General features: G+C 37.8%; 1 pseudogene; it reads right to left on the bottom strand.

Annotated features, from left to right (window-relative positions):
* Positions 1–1,906: 1,906 nt before the first annotated feature.
* On the bottom strand, positions 1,907–2,747 carry LOC105882334 (inhibitor of growth protein 1 pseudogene; annotated as a pseudogene).
* Between the last annotated feature and the right edge of the window lie 18,197 nt (positions 2,748–20,944).

Genomic DNA, 20,944 nt, shown 5'->3' with positions numbered 1-20,944 from the left:
TAAATGCGTGCACTGCCTGTCAGGAGGCAGGCTGGTGGGCAATGATGCAGGAAGGAGAGCATATAGGGGTCAGGCACTGCTAACATCTGCCATAACCCTTGAAATACACATCTTTATTTATAGTACTCTTATTTCTGTGGGAAAGTCTTTTAATAGACAGATTGCTTAGGTGTATTATTCAGGGTTCTCCAGAGAAACAGAGTTAATAGGATATATATTATATTAAATTAAAAATTAAATATTGACATATGTGTATATAAACTATATATATGAGAAAGAGAGAGAGAAGAGCATAAAGAATTGACTTACATGATTATGGGCGCTGAGAAGTTCCATAATCTGCCATCTGCAAACTGGAGACCCAGGATAGCCAATCTGAGTCCAAAGGCTTGAGAACCAGGAGAGCCTATGGTGTAAGTCTCAGTCTGAGGGCTAGAGAAGACCAATGTCCCAACTCAAGCAGTAAAGCAGAGAGAGTGAATTCTCCCTTCCTCTGCCATTTTGCTCTATTCAGGCCCTCAAGGGATGGGGTGATGCTAGCCCACACTGAGGAGGGCAATTTGCTTTACTCAGTTTACTGATTCAAATGCTAATCTCATCTGGAAACACCCTTGCAGATACACCAAGAACAATGTTTAACCAAATATCAGGACACTCGTATGGCCCAGTCAAGTTGGCACATAAAGTTAACCATCACACTGAGTTAAAGTATATCTTTATATTAATTTCAATAAAAGCTACCTGATTGCTTTCCAAAGTAACTGTCATAATTCACATTTCCACCAGCAAATTTTAAACGTGTTCTTTTCCCCAACATTCCTGTCAGTAACAAAGTGTTACCACCCTTTAAAATTTTTTCCAGTCTGCTAAGTGTAACACGGTATCTTATTATTTACAAAGGTTTTATCCTGACTGGTGTTTTTGTCCCTTGGCCAGATGAATTTACCCTCCTGAAAATGTCTCTTCAGATTCTTTATCTGTTCTTTTTGTAGGATTTTTTCCTTTTTGACAATTTTTAAGAGGGCTTTGTGTTATTTATACTAACCCACTATCTGTGCTCTGTGTTACAAGTATTTTTTTTTTACTAGCCAAGTTTCATTTATTTCTTGACATAATCTGTACAGCTTTTGTACAGCAGGAAACACACTTTAGTTTCACAATGGCATCTGGCTGTGCTTCCCATTGTAATACAGCAAGTGCAAGTTCACTTGGAAATGTACATTTATGCCCCTTATATAAATTAAAGATGACTACACTGTGATTTGTGATAGCAAAAGCATGATTGGACATTCCATGACTATACCACTTCTGTTTAATAAAAATGTACCCAATCATTTAAAAAGGGATATTTGGGGAATGGGCCAGTATACAAAAAATTTCTCATGTAAAATTCAACCATTTACTTTTTATAAAAATAATCTTTGGACTTTAAGCCTTTGTTATTGAATTATTTTATGGATATACATTATGGTGGTAAGAAACTAATTTACCATAAGCTGTATTTTTGAAAACTTGGCTAATTTAAAAAAAAATTTCATAAAGTTATAACAGTACTTTCATTAGAAGAAAATAGCTAAATGAAATCCTTTCTTTCCACATTTAATATATTAGGTTGCTTTTAGACATCCCCCCAAAAAATCAGTCTGAGACATACTTAAGTGTTTAATTCAAACCTATATTTGTAGTTTCTAAAATGCTGATCCATAGACCACTTTGTTACACAGGTGTACCAATAAAAACAAAGCGCCAAGAGAATCACTGGCATCCCTATTAAAGGAATGGTCCCCTTTCTAACATTCTTTAAAAATACACATTTTACAATCCTTACACCTCAACAAAGGTAGCAGTGTAATATAAATACACTGGTTTGTTATGCTCTCCTCACTCCTGAATGAATGTCCACAAACTACCTGTCATAAGCCTTCTCTTTTTTGGATTTCTCCAGTGCTTTGTCCATTGTTTTCCTGCTTTCCCCTTGACATTTGGGACAGTACCACTTGCCCTTTGGTTTATGGTTGAGGTCCACGCATGAGAAGTGGAATCACTCCATGGGCCACCTGTCGTTGTCACAACCGATCATTCCTCTCCATAAGAGACCTGATTGCGCAGACAGTACGGTGGCTCGTTGTGGGCGATGGGCAAGGTCTGGGGGGGGGGGGTGTGCCTCTCTTTCTGCCTTGGCCTTGGAGCGTTTCTTTGTCTTCATGGTTTTTGCTTTCTTTTCCTTAGGCATTCCTGAGGTGATGTCGTCGTGGTCATGATTATTAGATGCATTCTCTTGATTCTCGTTGTTACGCTGTTGCCGGGATCTCTTTTGTGCCTGCGTGATTGTATCTTTCTTTGATTTCTTTTGGCAGGCTTTGCGGCTGTTGCCAGTGGCATCGTCCACCTCCTGATGTGCCTTGAAGAGTTCCACGTGACTGTCCACCTCTGTGGCCCGGTTCTCAACTAACTCCACCATCTATCTGGCTCACGATCTGGATCTTCTCATCGCCCAGCTCCTGGCTCCAGATCAGGGCTCTCTGAATACACTGTAACATTCGCCTCTTCTGGGGGCCATCTGTCTCTCGTTTAAACTCCTCGCAATATTCATCCAACTCCTTCAGGATTTCTTGGTATTTCGCATCAATCTCCCGCATCAGTGAGACATTTCTCTGCAAGACGAAAGGCAGAGACTCAATGGAGTCCAGGTAGTCCCCTGCATAGATCACCAGGCAGACCTGCTCTGCCTTGGCAGGACTCAACATGGTTCACCCTGGAAGTCTCCAGCGACTTGGCATGGCTTTCCTCTTCCTCCACTCTTCAGCCTCCTCAGAAAATAGCACTGCAAAAGGCAAAACCCTCGCTCTCCTGCCAACCCTCTCTCCCTCCCACCCACACGGGATTCAGCCTTGGCCGGGCATATACATCTGCCCAGGTGCGGCAGACCCCATGGCCTGTGGGCGGGGGCCCAAAAGTATTTTTTCAAGTCTATTGTTTGTCTATCAAAACTTCGTTAAAATGCTTTTGTAATACAGAACTTCTTATGGAACATTTTCTGGGTGTGCTGATTTTGTTGAGTCAAAGAAGTCCAGAGCCACTATTATGTACCACTAAAAATAAAAAAGCACTGCCAATTATATTGATACAATGTTTTCTCATGAATTCAAACTTTAGTTTATACTTATAGAAGGAACTCTTTCTGATCCTGAATATTGACGGTATAATTTTGTGGTACACTGAAGAATACTGGGTTTTGTTAGCATTGCCTACTTGACTCATTCTCTTAGTTTTCCTCTATTCAATTCCTCTATTCATCAGCTTCTGTTCAGAGGCAGGAGGAAGTTTCTGAAACATTGATTTTAGGCTCCTTAACAATAGTGCCTCATGGATTGGTCACAGTGCCTCTGATACTTTTGAAATGTCTTTTATCTCTTTCAAGAAATCTAGCAATGTCTAGAGTCTCTGTTGCAGAGCTTGATGTTGATAGGCAATATTTTCTCACATAACTCAATTGCAAAATGTAATGGAATTTTATCCACTTGTGAGCATTTTCCTTTCTGGTCCCATAAGGCACCTGGTTGCTGCTCTGCATGAAGTATGGAATTGGTGGTTATTCCTCCAGTTGGTGATGATCATTTGCTTCTCTGATAACAAAGTCCTGTCCCTATACTGTTTCTATGCCTCAATACATGCTTGATAAATAAAGCAAAGAATGACTTCTTTGTCTCATTTCATTTTTTAAAATTTCTCCCCCTCATAGACACTTTTAAAATTAGTAGTTTAGATTTTACCTTTTCTCCTTCCCTTCCCACAAATTTTTTGGTACAATAGATTTATTGAAATGTAATTCACATGCCTTACAATTCACCCACTTAATGTGTACAATTTAATGGTTTTTAGTATATTCACAGAGTTGCGCATCTATCACCATGATCAATTTCAGAACATTTTTATCACCCTTAAGAGAAACCCTCATACTCATTAGCAGCCGCTTCTTAGTTCCTGGAATTCCCAGTCCTACCTGACCACTAATGTATTTTCTGTCTCTCTATATTTGCTTTTCTGGATGTTTCATACAAATGGAATCACATGATATGTGCCTTTTATGACAGGCTTCTTTCACTTAACATGTTTTTAAGGCTCGTCCATATTGTGGCATGCATTAATATTCCATTCCTCTTTATTACCACATAATATTTCTTTGTATAGATAACACCACATTTAATTCATGCATTCACCAGTTAATGGCCATTTGGGTTGTTTCCACTTTTGACTATTATTGAATGATGCTACTATGAACATTCATGTCCAAATTTTAGTGTAGACATGTTTTTAGTTCCCTTGTGTACACACCTGGGAGTAGAATTGCTGGATCATATGGTAATTATATGTTTAATTTTTTAAGGAACTGGCATCTCACAAGATGTTCAAGGTAATACCTTTACAGAAGGCAGCAGATAGAAAGAGGAAGAATACAAGGTGAGGGTGTTCAGGGGGCAACTAGGATCGATATGAAAAAAGACATCTAATGAACACATCATTCTTTAAATAATGATTGAACATCTTCCATGTGCTAAGTGCTGGTTTAGGTGCCAGGGCCACTGTAAGAGGGAATAGACAACAAATAAATTAGGAAAAAAATAAATGATGTCAACTAGTAAAAAATGCCAAGAAGAAAATAAAACAGGATAGTATGATGGGAGAGGATGATTGGGAAAGGACTTTCTAAGGAAATGTCTTTTGAGTCTGAGACCTAAAAGGTAACAAGGTACCCACATTGTACCTTTGCAAAACAGTTGCACTAACTCATTAGAATATTTTATCATAATTTGACAACTTAGGAAAGAATAAAAGATGAGTAATAATATATCATTGTTTACTGCTATTTGAGGGGAAAATATGAAATGATTTCTTTAAAAATTTTTTATAAAGTGGAATAAATTACCTTTTTATACATTCTTTCTAAGTTTTATATTTTCTAGGAACTGCAGTCATTACATTTGATGGGTATGAGCTATCATGTCTCTCTCTCTCTATTGTGAAGTGAGTTCCATGACTGAGGAATCCTCTGTATTCCCCTTACTGTTTATGTATCCAGGATCTGTGGTTGACATTCTTTGGTATGTTATTCATGGAAATTTCCAGCAAGAGAGAAAAAAATAGACTCTACAGTAGTAGTAAATCCAGGAAATGAAAATATGATGTATTGTCAGCATCCATTTTTGTCCAAGAAGATAGACTGAAAGACTAAAGTAATTTAATTGTTCCCTAGCAAAGAAAAGAAAAGATACACTCTGTTCTGGGTAGCTGTAAAACAACAACAACAAAAACAAATTAGCCAGGTCTATCAGATTACCTTGCACAAAGCAGACCCAGGATAGTTTGGTTAAATCTGCAGCCTCCCTAAAGCTACAAAGCTGGATTTATAGGTAGAATTGCCTGAAGGTCAGATAATAAACTAAAAAGCAACTATAACTCTACCTTGGCCTGTCTTACACCCTACCCATTTCCATCCTCTTTCTTTGTCACTACCCCTCACTTTCTGGGATTCATCCCTACAAAGATGATTTGGGGAAGCTTTTGGTGGACAATTCATTCATTCAGAAAATGCTTATTGAGCATCCTCAGACAAACTCACTTCCCACATCAATCTTATATTACAGTGGTGGGGGAAGAAAAGAAAAAAGTAAGCAAATAATACAGTTTTAAAGACATATAAGAACTATAAAGGAAAATAAAAAAGAGCAGGGTAGTGAGGAAGAAATTGAAGAGGTAGGGTAAAATTTGGGTTGGCAATGGAAGGTATACATAGCACTGCTGATTGCCTCAAAAGAGCCATACCATCACCTTTGATTAAAGAACCCTGGTTTCCCTCTAAATCAAGTGCCCATATGCTTCAGTGAAGGACATGCCCATCTCTACCCCAAAGATAAATCTTGATTAGTTTGAGCCAATTATGATGGTTCTATTCCTCTAATTTGAATTCCCCCAATAGCATCTGTGAGCCCAGATTTGCATGCAAGAAATTTATTTGGGAGATGATTCCAGGAATCATATGAGAGAGTAGGAAAGTGAGATAGTGAAAAGAGGGAAAACAGTCAAGGGGGGACTGCAGTGGGCAACTGGGGTTCTATTCTGCTGGGGATCCTTTGTGAGATTGCATGGAACACGCCTCAGCATTTTCTCACTGAGCAGTGAGAAAACAGGAGCATTTATTCAGAAAATTCCATCCATCATTGATTGAGCATTGCCCTGGAGGCACTTTCTGCCTGGCCCATCAGGTCTACATGTTCCTGTGGCCAGAGAATACTCTCAAGCAGAAAGAAATAAAAACTTTCAGGTATGTAAGGGAATTGCCTGCAGGTGACCTCCACGATAGGCCAAGGGGATATGGCCTAGACATCAACAACATGTGCTATAACCACCAACCTTTTCTCAACTCCAATTTCAAGTATAGATACTTGTAAGCATTTGGGTACCATTAGTCTTTTACCCTTGGTTCTTCATTTGGTGTTAGCTAACATTAGGACAGAGGTGGTAGTTTTGCCAAATGGTGACAATGGAGTGTACAATTAAGATTATGGGTGGAATCTATGTCTGTCATGGGATCCTCACTCCTCCTCTACTGTCTGACTCAGATAAGTCTTTAAACCTCTAAGAGTACATTTCATCATGAGGATAAGGATAGCAATTTCAAAAGACCATTGTAAGGATGCAGTAAGAATTTACAAATAAAGCACTTAGTAATGTAAGTGAATTAATTAGTAATCACTGTAAGTGCTCTGAAGAAAGAGTGTGTTATGACTCCTTTTAGGGATACCTATTCTGATCTGGAGGATTAGGGTTGACTGGTGCTCAGGAAGGTTTGAGAACTGAAACAAGAGAATCTATATTATCATCTGTATTGAAATGAGAATGGAATATGTCAGGCAACTGAGTACAAAGATGGTTCCAGGGACTGATGAGGTAACTGATATGAGTACTGATCAACTACGTAACCATGAAAATGAGAAGGAATAGGTAAAATATTGGGAAAATATAAAACTTTTCAAAAGTACTTGACCCTAAAAACTAATTTAAAAAAAGCACTATCGCTTCTTTTGTGTAAGTTTTCATAACTCAGTTATGAATTCAAAGGCTCAATTAATTAGGTGACATGTTTGCATCACTCTGAGATCAAGGCCAATCTAAAGGAAATCTAGCACTAGTCAGAAAATAGTGCCACCCTCTTAGGACCAAAGAACTTAGCAAGTACATAATTTTATAAGTAGCTTTAGCGTAACTATGAGTGATAAAAAAAAAAAAAAGGTGTAAGATTCTGGGTTAATGATAGTCCTGAGGGTCAGAGTCCAAGAACAGACATCCTTTTGGAGAAAAACCTCAATGTTATCAAGTTTTCAGGACTGTTTAGATCATATTACACTTGTCTCTGTAAGAATACATTTGTTATTGAAATTCCTATAAAAGACATGGCTTTGTTATTTCAAATCCTAAGCGAATGGCAGCCATATCCTACACATATCCATGCCTCAAAAAAAAGTAGAGGTAATGCTGATGACATAGAACATATGGGAAATACTGAGGTTATGGAAGATAATCAGTTTATTATTCAATCGCATTCTACTCAAAGGAATGGCATACATACATTTATTTATTTATGTATTTATTTATTTAAAACCCAACTCTCCAGGCTTTGAAAAACTTAAAGTTTTTTTCTTCATCTTTACTTATTTTTGCATAATACATGAATTCATTCTATGTGAATAAAATAAAACAATATTGAAAAAATAAAAACCTCATTAATTCTCATTGCACACCCATCTGCAGACATAATAATAAAAGTTAGAATTGAGAACTTAATATGTGCCAGAGATTGTATTTTATTATTTATATAAATATTGTTTTTATATTATTGATTGTATTTATATTATTTATATTTATAATATAATATAAAATATGTTTATAAAATATAGTATATATTTTATATTATAAAATATTATATAATATCAATATTTATAATTAAACATTAATATTATATAATATATAATAATTTATATAAAATATTATATATAAAAATATATCTCTTTTACATTATTATATTTCTCACACCCACCTCATGTGGTTAATACTGTTATTATTCCTGTTTTTCAGATAAAGAAGTTAAGGCCCAGAGAAGTTAAGAAATTTTCCCAAGATTACAAGACTCATACGTGGTAGGGAAGGAATAAAAACATGGGCATTCTGATTGCAGGGTACATGCTACTAAACACAATGCTCTTCACCATTGTGTGAATCCTCTCTCTTCTTGCCATAAACATGAGCCACCTTGCATTAAGCATATATGTGGGTGTTTGTATTTACTATTTTTTTATAGATTAGAAGTTGGTGAATTGCAAATGGCAAAAGATACAGAGCACAAAATGGAGCTCTGAGATGGTTGATGAAAGATGAGAAAATTGCAAGTATCAGTGAAGGAAGAAATGACTGGAGGACAAACTAAAATGAAGAAAGGTGACTAAAGAATTAAATGTGTAAGTACTATGATAATTATGAAAACAACAAAGGATGCAATGAAGTGGTGACTCCACATGGCTTCTCAAAGAGACACTGCAAAGAAAAGGATTTTGATCATGTCACACAATAGTATTGTGTAGTTGTTTTGTATACATTTTATAGACAAAGATTCCTAACCCTTGAGTTCTATATACTTGACTGAACTGTACTGTTTATGCCAATCATTCAGTAATTAAAACATTGTCCACTGGAATCTGCAATATTCCCAAGGAAATGTGGAGCAATATTCCCAAGGGGGCAGTCTAAATAATGAGGCGGGCACAGTTCTATTCCATGGCATCAGACAACATCCATGGCAATCACAGGAGTAATCTCTTCATGAAACTGTGTGCTTGTTGTGTATGCATGCCTGTGTGTGTTTAGAATGTGCTCAATAAATATTGACTTTTATGCTGGGAAAAAATTCTAAGAATAAAGCTATACTAGTCATCTATGACTACCTATTCAATACCATCCCCCCTTTTTCATACCTATCAAAACCCTAATTTTACTTGAGCAAAATTGGGTCCAGCACTAGAGAGTGAACCATGGTAAATCTAAACTATAATGACAGTCTTGTTCTCCTTTTGTCAGAGATTTGTTGAGGGTTGAGTGTGTGCCTCAGTGTGGCAAAAGAGATAGAATAGAAAGTCTGTTGGGGAGCTTCTGGGAAGCAAAAGCTAAAATCTACACAAGGAGAAAGCCTTTTTGCTTCTCTCTCCACCTCCTGCTTTGGATATTGTCTTGGGAGGATGTGCTACTTAGAGCTGAGCCAGTATGAACAAGGAAGGTAAGAGTTATACTCCTTGATGACATCATTGCACTGCTGAGCTAACCCTGTACCACCTACCAAGAGACTTTATGTAATAAACAATAAATGTCTTCATGTTTGTTGGGTTTTCTGTGACTTGCATCACCTAAAGAAGACACAACACTGAATAAGTGAATGAATAAATGCCAAGCTACATTTGTAATAACATATCTGAATTATTTATTGTATTTTGTCATTACTCATTATTATATCCTAAGCACACAACATATTGACTGCATTCAATCAATACTTATTAAAATGATTGAATAAATGGTGAATGTAGATGAAAATACAAAAATCAAAGTCTAAGATAAATCTTACTGGACACACTTGGATGACAGTTCCATAAAACAATGTATTGTAATGTCTAAGATAAGTAAGTATTCAGAGATATTGCAAATTGCCAAACACATTTTTTATTTGGCTGGATATATGCTAAATTTAAGAAATGGAATGCAAATTAGCAGAGACTAAAAGCTTTTGCTGGCTCTGACATAAGGTATTTTGGCAAGGGACAAACTCAATAGTGAGACTAAAATAAAGAATTCAGTGTAAATTGAAGAGACTGATCTAAAAATTCAGCTTATATAATCTTTTAATATATCTCAATCACCCAAAAATATATGTAGCATTGTGAAGGAATATGTTGATCTATTATTCCCATTGGAAAATTAAATTTTCTCACATCAGTGCCACTTAAATACCCCCTTAAAGCAGCCAAGCCTGCCTCATCCTTTAGTCCTTCCTGTTTAGCTTCTCAGCACTTTGTTTTAGATTAAAAACTGTATGAGAAGTCATTTAATACATGTAATGATTTTTATGTTATTTACTGAAATTTTTGCCAGTTAATATACATAGGTATTAATGATGATTACAAATAGCGTGGGAATGAAGAACACATAGAATTTAGAAGTAGACATAACTATCAACAATGTCCCAAACGGTGAGTAGTCAGCTTGTCTAACTGATTATCCTGTTTTGATTTTTACTTGCATGCTCATCCTCTCACTCTCATTCATTTCCTCCCATGGACTTTTAAAGGTCTCCCTTTAAAGCAACAAAATAATCTCTCTTAACCTTACCTCTCAACCCAGCCAACTTCAACTTTCCCTCTTACCCCTCATCTCCAAATTTCTTGAGTTATGCATACTACCTGGAGGCAGATGCAATCACTGTCCCACCCAGCTCCTCTCAGCACTCAACTTCCAGTATAGCCAGTGGCATTCTACTTTAAGCACCTGTGAGAGGCCACCTGGGGACTTCTCTTCAATCTAGTGCAGGACACTCCAGAAGTGTTGGGGGAATTCCTATCCCTGGGAACATCTCTCAGCCAACAATGGATGGGATTTGGAGGATAAATGCCCACTTCCTAGTTCCTGAGTGAGGATGAATCTAACTCTGAAGTGTTGTTCTACATTGTCTCCCAGGGGGCCCCACCAGGGCCAAACCCCTATTGACCACAGAAATAATTTGCTCAGTACCTCACACTCTTCTTCCCTTCCCTTCCCTTCCCTTCCCTTCCCTTCCCTTCCCTTCCCTTCCCTTCCCTTCCCTTCCCTTCCCTTCCCTTCCCTTCCCTTCCCTTCCCTTCCCTTCCCTTCCCTTCCCTTCCCTTCCCTTCCCTTCCCTTCCCTTCCCTTCCCTTCCCTTCCCTTCCCTTCCCTTCCCTTCCCTTCCCTTCCCTTCTTCCCTTTCTCTTACTGTTGCTTCCTGGGATTGCCTTCCAAATAAACCACTTGAGTTCAACCCTAAGTTCTTGTCTCAGGATCTGCTTCTGGGGCAAATTAACGTAAGCATTTCATCACCTCTCATCACTCTCCAAACGCTTCCATGTGGGTTCTGTCTCATCACGTCACAAAAGACCTCTATGTCAATGAATACATAGGGCATTTTCAACCCTTACTTTGTCAGTGACATTACACAAATTAATTACATTCATCTTCTTGAAACATGCTTCTTGAAACATGCTCTTGATACCTTGACACTGTATACCACTGTGTTTCCTTTTACCCTTCTGACTATTTCTGCCTGATCTCCCTTGCAGGCTCATCTAGTCTCTAACTGATCATTAAATGTTGAAGTCCCTCAAGGCTAGATTCTGCAACTACTTCTCTTCTCACTCTAAGCAAGGAAATAACTCACATATTTCTATCTTCAATCCAAACCTTTGGTCTGAACTCTAGATCTGTATATCTAATTTTCTACTTTATGGCTCTTCAATATCTTAAAGGCATCTCAAACTCAGCATGATCCAAAGGAAAATAGGATTTTTTTTTCTCTCCAACACCCTATACTATCCTATTGGTCTCTATTTCAGAGAATGCTTAATTAACAGTATTCATCCAGTTTTGAAAGGCTGAAACCTAATAATCATTCTCAATTCATCCCTCTTTTCCACCACTATCCTCCAACACAATTAATCCATCATTAATTACATCTTTTTTATTTTTACCTCCTAAACATTTTTGAACCTGTCAACTTCTCTCTCTTCCCCATCTCCTGAACCTCTGGAAACATCTCCTAATTTGCTTGCCCACTTCCTCTCTACTGCTATCTGTGATTCATTCTCAACACTATAGTCAAAGTGGTATGATTATTTCCACCCTCACCCAATCCCCAGATTTAAAACACATTGAGGGCTTCCCATTACTTATAAAATAGACACAAAATCCTTCATCTATCCCCAAAGGTCCTGGTCATCTGCCCTCTACCTGTTTCTTCAGCCTCATCTGGTCCCAGACTTCTCTTCTATCTCCCTGGTCTGACCATAGTGACTTTCTTTTGTAATTCACACATACTCCTTGACATGGGGTTCTTTAATATTCTGTTTTCTCTTCTTAAAACACTCCCTCATTTCATTTGTTCTATACCTACTAATTTTCAGTTCTTGGCTGAATTGTTACTTCCCTAAGAACATTTTCATTCACCTCTCTGACCAGGCTAAATCCTAATATAAGTTCTCATCATCTTACATATGTCTCTTAAATTACAATTATTATAGTTGAGATTCACAGTTACTCATTCAATAAATGAATAACTGCATTGAATGAGTGGATGGAGAAAAGTTACATTCCCAAAGCTAAAAGAATTGTGTTTTTCCCTATTATGGGCTGAATTGTGCCCCTCTCCTCCATTCATATGTTGAAGCCTTACCTCTAGTACCCCAGAATATGACTCTATTTGAAGATAGGGTCTTTAAAGGGGTAATTAAGTTACAATGGAATCATAAAGTCATAATCTAATATGACTGGTGTTCTTAAAAGAAGACTAGATTAGAACACAGGCAACACAAAGGGATGACACACACAGACACAGTGAGAAGACAGCCACCTGCAAACCAAGGAGTGAGGCCTCAGAGGAACTTAGACCTTCTAACACTTTCGTTTTGGATGTCTGGGCTTCATAACTGTGAGAAAATAAATTTCTGTTGTTAAAGCCACCCCATCTGTGGTATTTTGTTATGGCAGCCCTAGCAACCTAATACATCTTCGTTACCTCAATGGGTTGGTGTGCACTATCTTGGAAAGCACCCAATAGCATCTCATTCCTCAAGAATTCTTCTCACATACCCTGCCAAATACAGTTTCTGACTCTGCCAGGATGTTCCCATCTGCTCTAAATGAAGCAGTATTCATCACTGTCCTGTGTGTTCAGTGTGAGAGCCAATCTTTATAAATTGGAGGATGGAGTGACCTTGATGTTATGTGTGGTACTTTCACTATATGGGTAGAGATCAATGGTAATATGAAAGACGAAGTCTCTGAAAGCATAAGGCAGTACTTTTAAAGGAAGTTTCCTTCAAGGTATTTATTCATGACACCTTTGCTATTAGGGGAATTTATAGTTTCCCTCTCTTTTTAAAGAACAAACAACATTTCCTACAAATCTTGTAACTAAGAATTTTAACATTTCTGCTCTATTTGTTTTGCTTAGAGCAGATGTGACAACTGGTAAAGTCTCATGATTGAAATGACAAGATAGATGGTTTAAGTGTAAAGATGGCATTAGTAGCAGGAGATTATGGTGCTTTCTATTTGTTTGTCTTTAGAGAATATTTTAGAGATATTTTAGAAAATATCTTGGCTTACTAATTTAAGATGATAGTATTAAATAGTAGGATAAGCATTCTCTTAGAATGTGATGCACCATTTCTATGAATAGGGCTATAAGTGGTTAATAGCCTAACCTTAAAGCTAGCATGTTTTCAAATATGATTAATATTTCTCTGTCTTTTTCTTAATGCTCCATTAACTAGTGCAAAGTAAGTGGTCCTACTGCCAAAAGCTTTTCCCATTAAATGGAAAATACATTTACTCGCTTTGTGAATTAATTAAAGCCATATGGAATTTAGAGCAGAAGATTCTGACTTACACATTTTGTTTTAGAGAGATTTCGAAAATATAGAGCCATTTGTGCCCAACAGGACTCCCATATGCTTTCACATCTTAGAACAAAAATGCAGAAACAAACATTTCAACTATTGCAATTTTCACGCATATAAGTACAGCAAGATTCCAAGATGTACGTGATTAACAGTAATGAGATACACTGAGTATCAAAACCTTTGGAAGGAGGGGATTTCTTCAATGGGCTTTGTCCTGGTTCCATAAATGTCTAATAGTTTAGAAGTTTGAGTATGGGGATGGGGGGGCTGGCTGCATGGGTGGTTTAGGTGATGGATGGCTATATCCCTAACCTGAAAGAAATTGTGTGCCTGCTCAATTCAATAGCTGCGCCAGGCCAGGCACTGTGCCCACACTGGGAATCCAAAGAAACAGAAATCTAATTCTCAGTCTCTACCCACTAGAGGCACACAGGTGTGCAGTAGGGAGGCCCTCATACGAGAGATTGCTTATTCTAGGATTGGCATGAAGGAGAGATTGTGGTGGCTTAGGTAATGAAAAACATTAAGGACTTTTGTCCCCTGCATATCCTTCCTTGCTCCTTATCTCAGTAACTACTTATGGAACTCCAACTAAACACCAGCTAAGGGCCAAGCACACGCAGAGTAGCTGAGCTGCACCTACACATTATCATGCCTCATACGCTGGGGCCCTCTCTCATTGCTTGCTCCATGGATCATTAGGAGGAGGAGGCCCCCTATCGTTGTTTCATCACTAGCTGAAAGAATTGTACCTCCATCTTAATAGACAATTATTGAACACTTACTATATGCCAAACACTGTGCTGGAACTCTAAATAATAACAGTTAACATACGCTGAGTACTTACCTGTGTGTTAAGCACTAGTCACAGTAACTTAAATGTATTATTTCATCTGATCTTCACTATTGATAATTTCACAGGTGAAGAAACTAAGGAACATAGAGGCTAATAATTTGCGGAGAGACATGTGACATACAGCTAATGAATAGTGGAGCCAAAACTATGAAACCAAGAAAATGTGAGTTTTCAACCATTAGGATATTGTACTTCTCAACATGTCTCTTTATATCTCTGTGTATTTATCTATCTATATGTAGGCATTGTTAACCCCATCTGTGGATGAGGCAATGGAAGCTTATACGTATTAACAACTTGCCCACAAGGTCAGAGATGGATGAGAATGTAAGCTGGGTGCCTCCTGAACACTTGCTTGTGGCATATACTGGGTTATATCTGCCTCAGCAGGTAGGAAAGGCCATTGTCCTCCCGGTGCTCATTGTGTGTCTTTGACCTGGCTACAGCCCCTCCCCAAAGTGGCTGAAATGAAGGAGGATGATGGGTTTAGAGCCACCAAGATTCATACCACCTAGACAATTAGGTACTTTTTTAAATCTATTTTTTATTTTTTTTATTTCAGCATATTATGGGGGTACAAATGTTTAGTTTGCGTGTGTTGTCTTTCCCCCCAGAGATGGAGCTTCAAGAGTGTCCATGCCCCAGTTGGTGCGCATCGCACCCATTTTGTATGTATATACCCATCCCCTCCTCCCCCTCCCATCTGCCTGATGCCTGATAAATGTTATTTCTATATGTCCACTTAGGTGTTGATCAATGAATACCAATTTGCTGGTGAGTACACGTAGTGCTTGTTTTTCCATTCTTGGGATACTTCACTTAGTAGAATGGGTTCCAACTCCATCCAGGATAATACAAGAGGTGCTATATCACCATTGTTTCTTATAGCTGAATAGTACTCCATGGTGTACATATGCATACCATATGTATACCATGTATGTATACATATATGTATATGCATACATATACATTTTATTAATCCACTCAACAATGAGCTACTCTTGTCAAGGGGTTAGAACAGCTCCTCAAACAGACAGATGATTGGCCAGAATTTCCCCAAGTGCCAACAATTTGGCAGCAGATATTGGGGAAGGGTCCATTCAGTCTTGGGATTTTCATTGTAAATACTAAGATGGTTGCTCTGTAAGGGACTCACTGGACCCACAGTTGGGTCTGTTAACATGCAGGGGATTCCTGAGAGCCCAAAGGGTGACTTATAGCAACATCAGGTACCTCTGAATTCCCCCCTGACCCACTTCAGACTGAGGCATTCCTTTCCCTACCTGCTAAAAAAGTTGATGACTGACAGATCACAGCTGAGTCCCTCTAAGACGTTGCTATTGGCTAAAGAGAACCACCTATCCAAAGTTATGTTTTCTTGGGTGGTAGCGGGCGTCCCCTATACAATGAACGGTTGATGCAGGGGCATAAGTCACACCAGGTTGCAATTCAGAGTATCTCTGCAAGGCCATCTCACTTACAGAGATTCTAGGACAGGCGTCCTCAAACTATGTGGGCCACATGCGGGTGTTTTTGCCCATTTGTTTTTTTACTTCAAAATAAGATATGTGCAGTGTGCATAGGAATTTGTTCATAGTTTTTTTTATACTATAGTCCAGCCCTCCAATGGTCTGAGGGACAGTGAACTGGCCCCTGTTTAAAAAGTTTGAGGACCCCTGTTCTAGGGTGACCAACCACCCTGGTTTTCCTGGGACTGAGAATTTTCCCAGGATGCAAGACTTTAAGTTCTAAAACTGGAACAGTCTCAAGCAAACTGGAACAAATTAATCGCTGTAAGAGATCCTTTTGTGATTACATGAGGTCCAACTTCTCCTTCTGCTCACTCTGCTCCTTTCCCTTCTCTCACAGGTGTTGATTCCAAGATCATGCCCCAGTAAATTTCCTGTATGCTCGTCCCCATCTCAGTCAGAGTCTGCTTTTCAGGCTTTCTCCAAAACCTAATAGGTTTCCCATAATACCTGTCATACTAGGTGAAATGCTAGAGGATACTTAGGGGAAATGCTAGAGGGTACTGTCACCTCCTCTTTCCCTTACCTGCTTAATGGCCCATAGAAAGGGTCTGGAGAGATGGTGCCAAAGATGATGGACAAAATTAAGCTGACTGGGATCACAGCTTGTGTATTGGATTTACTCAGCAGCTTCAGTAGCTTAAATCCATTTGTCAGAGATGCAGCCACAATATCTGAAACAGCGTGGAATAAAGCTGACTTGTGCTATAATGAACACTTCTACTTTTAATGTTTGTATTGAAAGAAATTCTTAAAAACTTTCTACCCCAAGTTTTCTCTCTCTCTCTCTCTCTCTCTCTCTCTCTCCTCTCCATCTCTATCTCTCTCCTCTCTCCTCACTCCTCTCTCTTCTCTATCTCCCTCCCTCCCTTCTTTCCTTCCTCACCTACTTACTTGCTTGCTCACTTGCTCTCCTGCTTTTGTCAGGGCTTCTGACTTCACCAGAACTCCTAGCTAATAAAAATGTCTTTGCCAAGCCTGACTCCCAAAAGTCGGATGCAACATTATTGAATTCTAAATTTTATATAACATGGACTATAATCAAGGTGGAGATCCTTACTGAAAAGTTATTAGCTTTGGGGATAGAAAGCTCAACAGAAACATAATAATTAAATTGGCTCCTTTTTTTAAAATTTTATTGAGAACACTAAGCTATATTGATCTTCTTTCAAACCAGATGCTGATTCATGCAGCCCCTTGCAGACCTTTTCTGAAGTGCTAATAGTAAAGGGAATAAACTTGAAAATTCTACCCCAGTGTACTAACAGATTTTGGAAAATCCCAACACTTGAAACTTCAAAGTACCACCTGGCTTGGGGTTCCGAACCCCTTAAGTGGAAGAACTCAAGAGAGAGGCACTGGCTCTTTAAATATCTGATGGTTTTCCCAACATGGAGGGAAAATCTAAGAAGAGACCAAGATGAGTCAGTTTTGCAAGGTGAAAAAGTTCCAGAGATCTTTTACATAACAATATTAATATAGTTAACACTACTGAAGTGTACACTTAAAAATGGCTTAAAGGGTAACTTTTATGTTTTTCACTACAATTAAAAATAAAATAGTTTTTTAAATATGTTAACAACTGAAATTTACTGCTCATAGTTCTGGGGGCTGGAAAATCCAAGATCAAGGCACCAGCAGATTCAGTGTTTGGTGAGGCCTCACTTTCTGCTTCAAAGATGGCACCTTCTAGCTGTGTCCTCACATGGTGGAAGGGGGAAATTAAAATAAAAAAAATTTAAAAAGACAGCAAGAAGCTGGGCCAGCACAAAGTACCAAATGACTTACTTACTGGTTTTGCTTGCGCCTCAGACCTGATTCTAGCAGGAGTCCTATATAGAAACTTCTGAGTACTGAATGGCTGCCTACTCTCTATAGATGTTTCTCCTAGATCCACTCTTCAGCCCAGTTTTCTGACCTTTATTCCCAAGCCTATATCTCAACTGTTCTTGTTGATTTTTCACCTCCCAGGACCACCCTGCTGCTCTGCACCCTATTGAATGTGTCCCCTCACTACTGAATGACCCCCTCTTTGCTTGGCATGTACTTTGCATTGGATCCCCTTTATGGAGATTTCCACTTGTACACTGAGCCAACAACTACCAGCACCCGATGTATTGTTGCTTCCAGCCTCCCGGCCTTTCAGAAGGGGGCTTTTTGCCTGAAATGTCCCCTCTCCACACTCAGGAAGTTAGATACACCCTCTACTTTAATCCCACAGCCCCATATGGCCCCTGGCCATGTTGTCTTATAATTATCTGTTTACATTTTATCTGCTTACATTTCTGTTTCCCCAGCCAATGCCAGACTGTGAGCAATTTGAGGGCTGTGATTGGTGTATGGCTGACTATTTGATTTTTGTTTTTATGATAAGATAGATTACTTCTTTTTAATGTCAGTTTTTGATAAACCTGATAAAAGTGAATTGATTCTAAGAAAGAATTTGGTTAGAGAAAGGAAGACTTTGTTATTGAGCACATATCAATTTTAGAAGGTATTGTTCTGATTTTAGATGTCACAGAAGTATAAAAGTTACTGAATAATTGCTATAATATAATTTTATTGATTGTCCCCAAGAGAAAAAGTATAATAGCCTTCCAATATTTATCTGTTATTGAAACTTGATCTTTTAAAAAATAAAAGCTTTGGTGTTAATGTAAGTAAATGGGCAGTGGCATAAAATGATTTCTTTTCCTGTCAACATGCTTTATTCAGTCTTCTTTTTATTTATGTCACTATTACTAAATTTAAATCTCAAAAGAAAACAACAAATCTATTTGCTGTCACTTTCTTTTAGCTAATTGTTGACATGAAAGCAATCAATTCCAAAGAGACTGAGAGCTAAGCATTTCTAAGAATAGAGAATAAACTAGGTAGAACACAGGCTTTTTAAAATTGAAGTTATATTTTTATGTATAAAATTTTGTGTGTAAAGTGAGAATGCTCATATAATGTACATGTAATGTTTTAAAGATTTATATAAAACCAAATGGCTGCCCTACCATTTACCCCATTCAGAGAAAACCACTTTCACCTCTTACAGAGGAATTATTTTTATTTAACTATTCTATTTTTCCAAATAATATGTTTCTCTCAATAATTGCTACTTCTTGATATTTTAGCTCAGGCATTATTAATTGACTTCCCACAGTGGAAAATGAGCATTTAACATTCTCCCCTTTTCTCAATATTCTTATATGTTAATTCTAGTTGGATCAATATTGTTGTTTACCTTAGTATGACTATGTAAATACTACTCATGGGTGAGCTTTGTAGTAAAATACCATTACTTTTCCTTTCATACACTTTTGACTCTCCTATGATTAATAACAGCCTCATTTTTGCATAGGAATGTTACTTTTCCATGTACAGGCAGTCCCCACGTTATGGACAGCCTGACTTAAAAATGGTCTCCCAAGGCTGCCCATGAGGATAATTTATAATTAAATAATTAAATTAATAATTTGGGAACTAGTTCCTTCTGTGCATGTAAACAAATCCACACAGCATGAGAGGTTTGTTGGTGCCACACCTTTACGCTAGCGGCTAGTCTCATTATTTATATATTTGCTTATACACAGCATTACTTTTGTCTTAACTTTTTTATTTGATTTTGTGAGTCTGCATTTACCCTGATGATCATGCCTCCAAAGTGAAAGTCCACTGCAAGTCCAGGTGAGCCTGCAGCAAAAAGGAAGGTGATCATAGTAGAAACAAAAGTAGAAATAAGCATTTGGAGAAAGGCCAGATGTCGTCATTCATTGGGAAAGCATTAGGCTTCAGTTAGTTGCTTGACTGTTGGTACAATTACAAAGGATAAATTGAGAGTAATGGAACATGTGAAAGACAGAGCTCCAGTGAAAGCATCAATTATTACTAGGCAGTGTAGTGAATTAATTATTGAAATGGAAAGATTATTATTGATTTGGTTAGAAGATGAAAATAAGTGGAACATCCTATTAGCCTCGCATTAATGCGACATTAGGTGAGTGTTAACCTTTAATATTCTTTTTTGAAATTTCTCCTATCTCCTATCTAAACTTTTTGTATGAGTTTGTTTTTGTGTTGTTTTTTTGAATTAAAAGAAAGAGCACAATAGTTCCTGTAACTTATTATTGTAGTATAGGGGTATTATTATTATTACAGTATTACACTATATTATTACCATATGAACCATTATAGTATTGTCATTATTATTATTATTATTATTGATGTATATGTGCTGTTCATCAGGGATCCGAGTTACATACAAACTAACCTAAAGATGTTCTTAGGAAAGTATATTATCCACAACCTGGGGACCACCTATACTTAACATTAAACATTAATTAAGTTCCACATATTCTGACAACTGCCTGAATCTCCTCTCCAGAGGCCCAGTCATATCAAATTCTTGATCATGTTCATTTTTCCTCTAGAAATCTCTCCCAGTGCTTTCCAATCAGTGTGACTCTGGATGAGTTGCCTCCGTGCTGCATTGCTGCCACGCTGGACTGCATCTTTACTTCGCTCCTGTGTTCACTCACCTGGGTCCTATATTCAGGGGTTTCCTCACTTGGTAGAGCACACCCTGAAGTGGCTCTCTGATATAGTACAAAATGGTAAGTAAGTTTGGAAGAACTTCATAAATTGGTTGGGTTTAGAATTCTAAGTTGGAAATCATTTTTTAAATGTTTTTTAAATGGACAGATGACATTGCATATTTTTATTATGTACAACATGATGTTTTGAAGTATATAGACATTGTGGAATGGTCAACTCTAGCTGATAAACAAATGCATCACCTCACAGAGTTATCTATTTTGTGCTGAGAGTATATAACATCCATT

The sequence above is a fragment of the Microcebus murinus genome, chromosome X (assembly GCF_040939455.1).
Source record: "Microcebus murinus isolate Inina chromosome X, M.murinus_Inina_mat1.0, whole genome shotgun sequence".
Classification (NCBI taxonomy): Eukaryota; Metazoa; Chordata; class Mammalia; order Primates; family Cheirogaleidae; genus Microcebus; species Microcebus murinus.
This window is presented reverse-complemented; position numbering and strand designations above follow the sequence as displayed.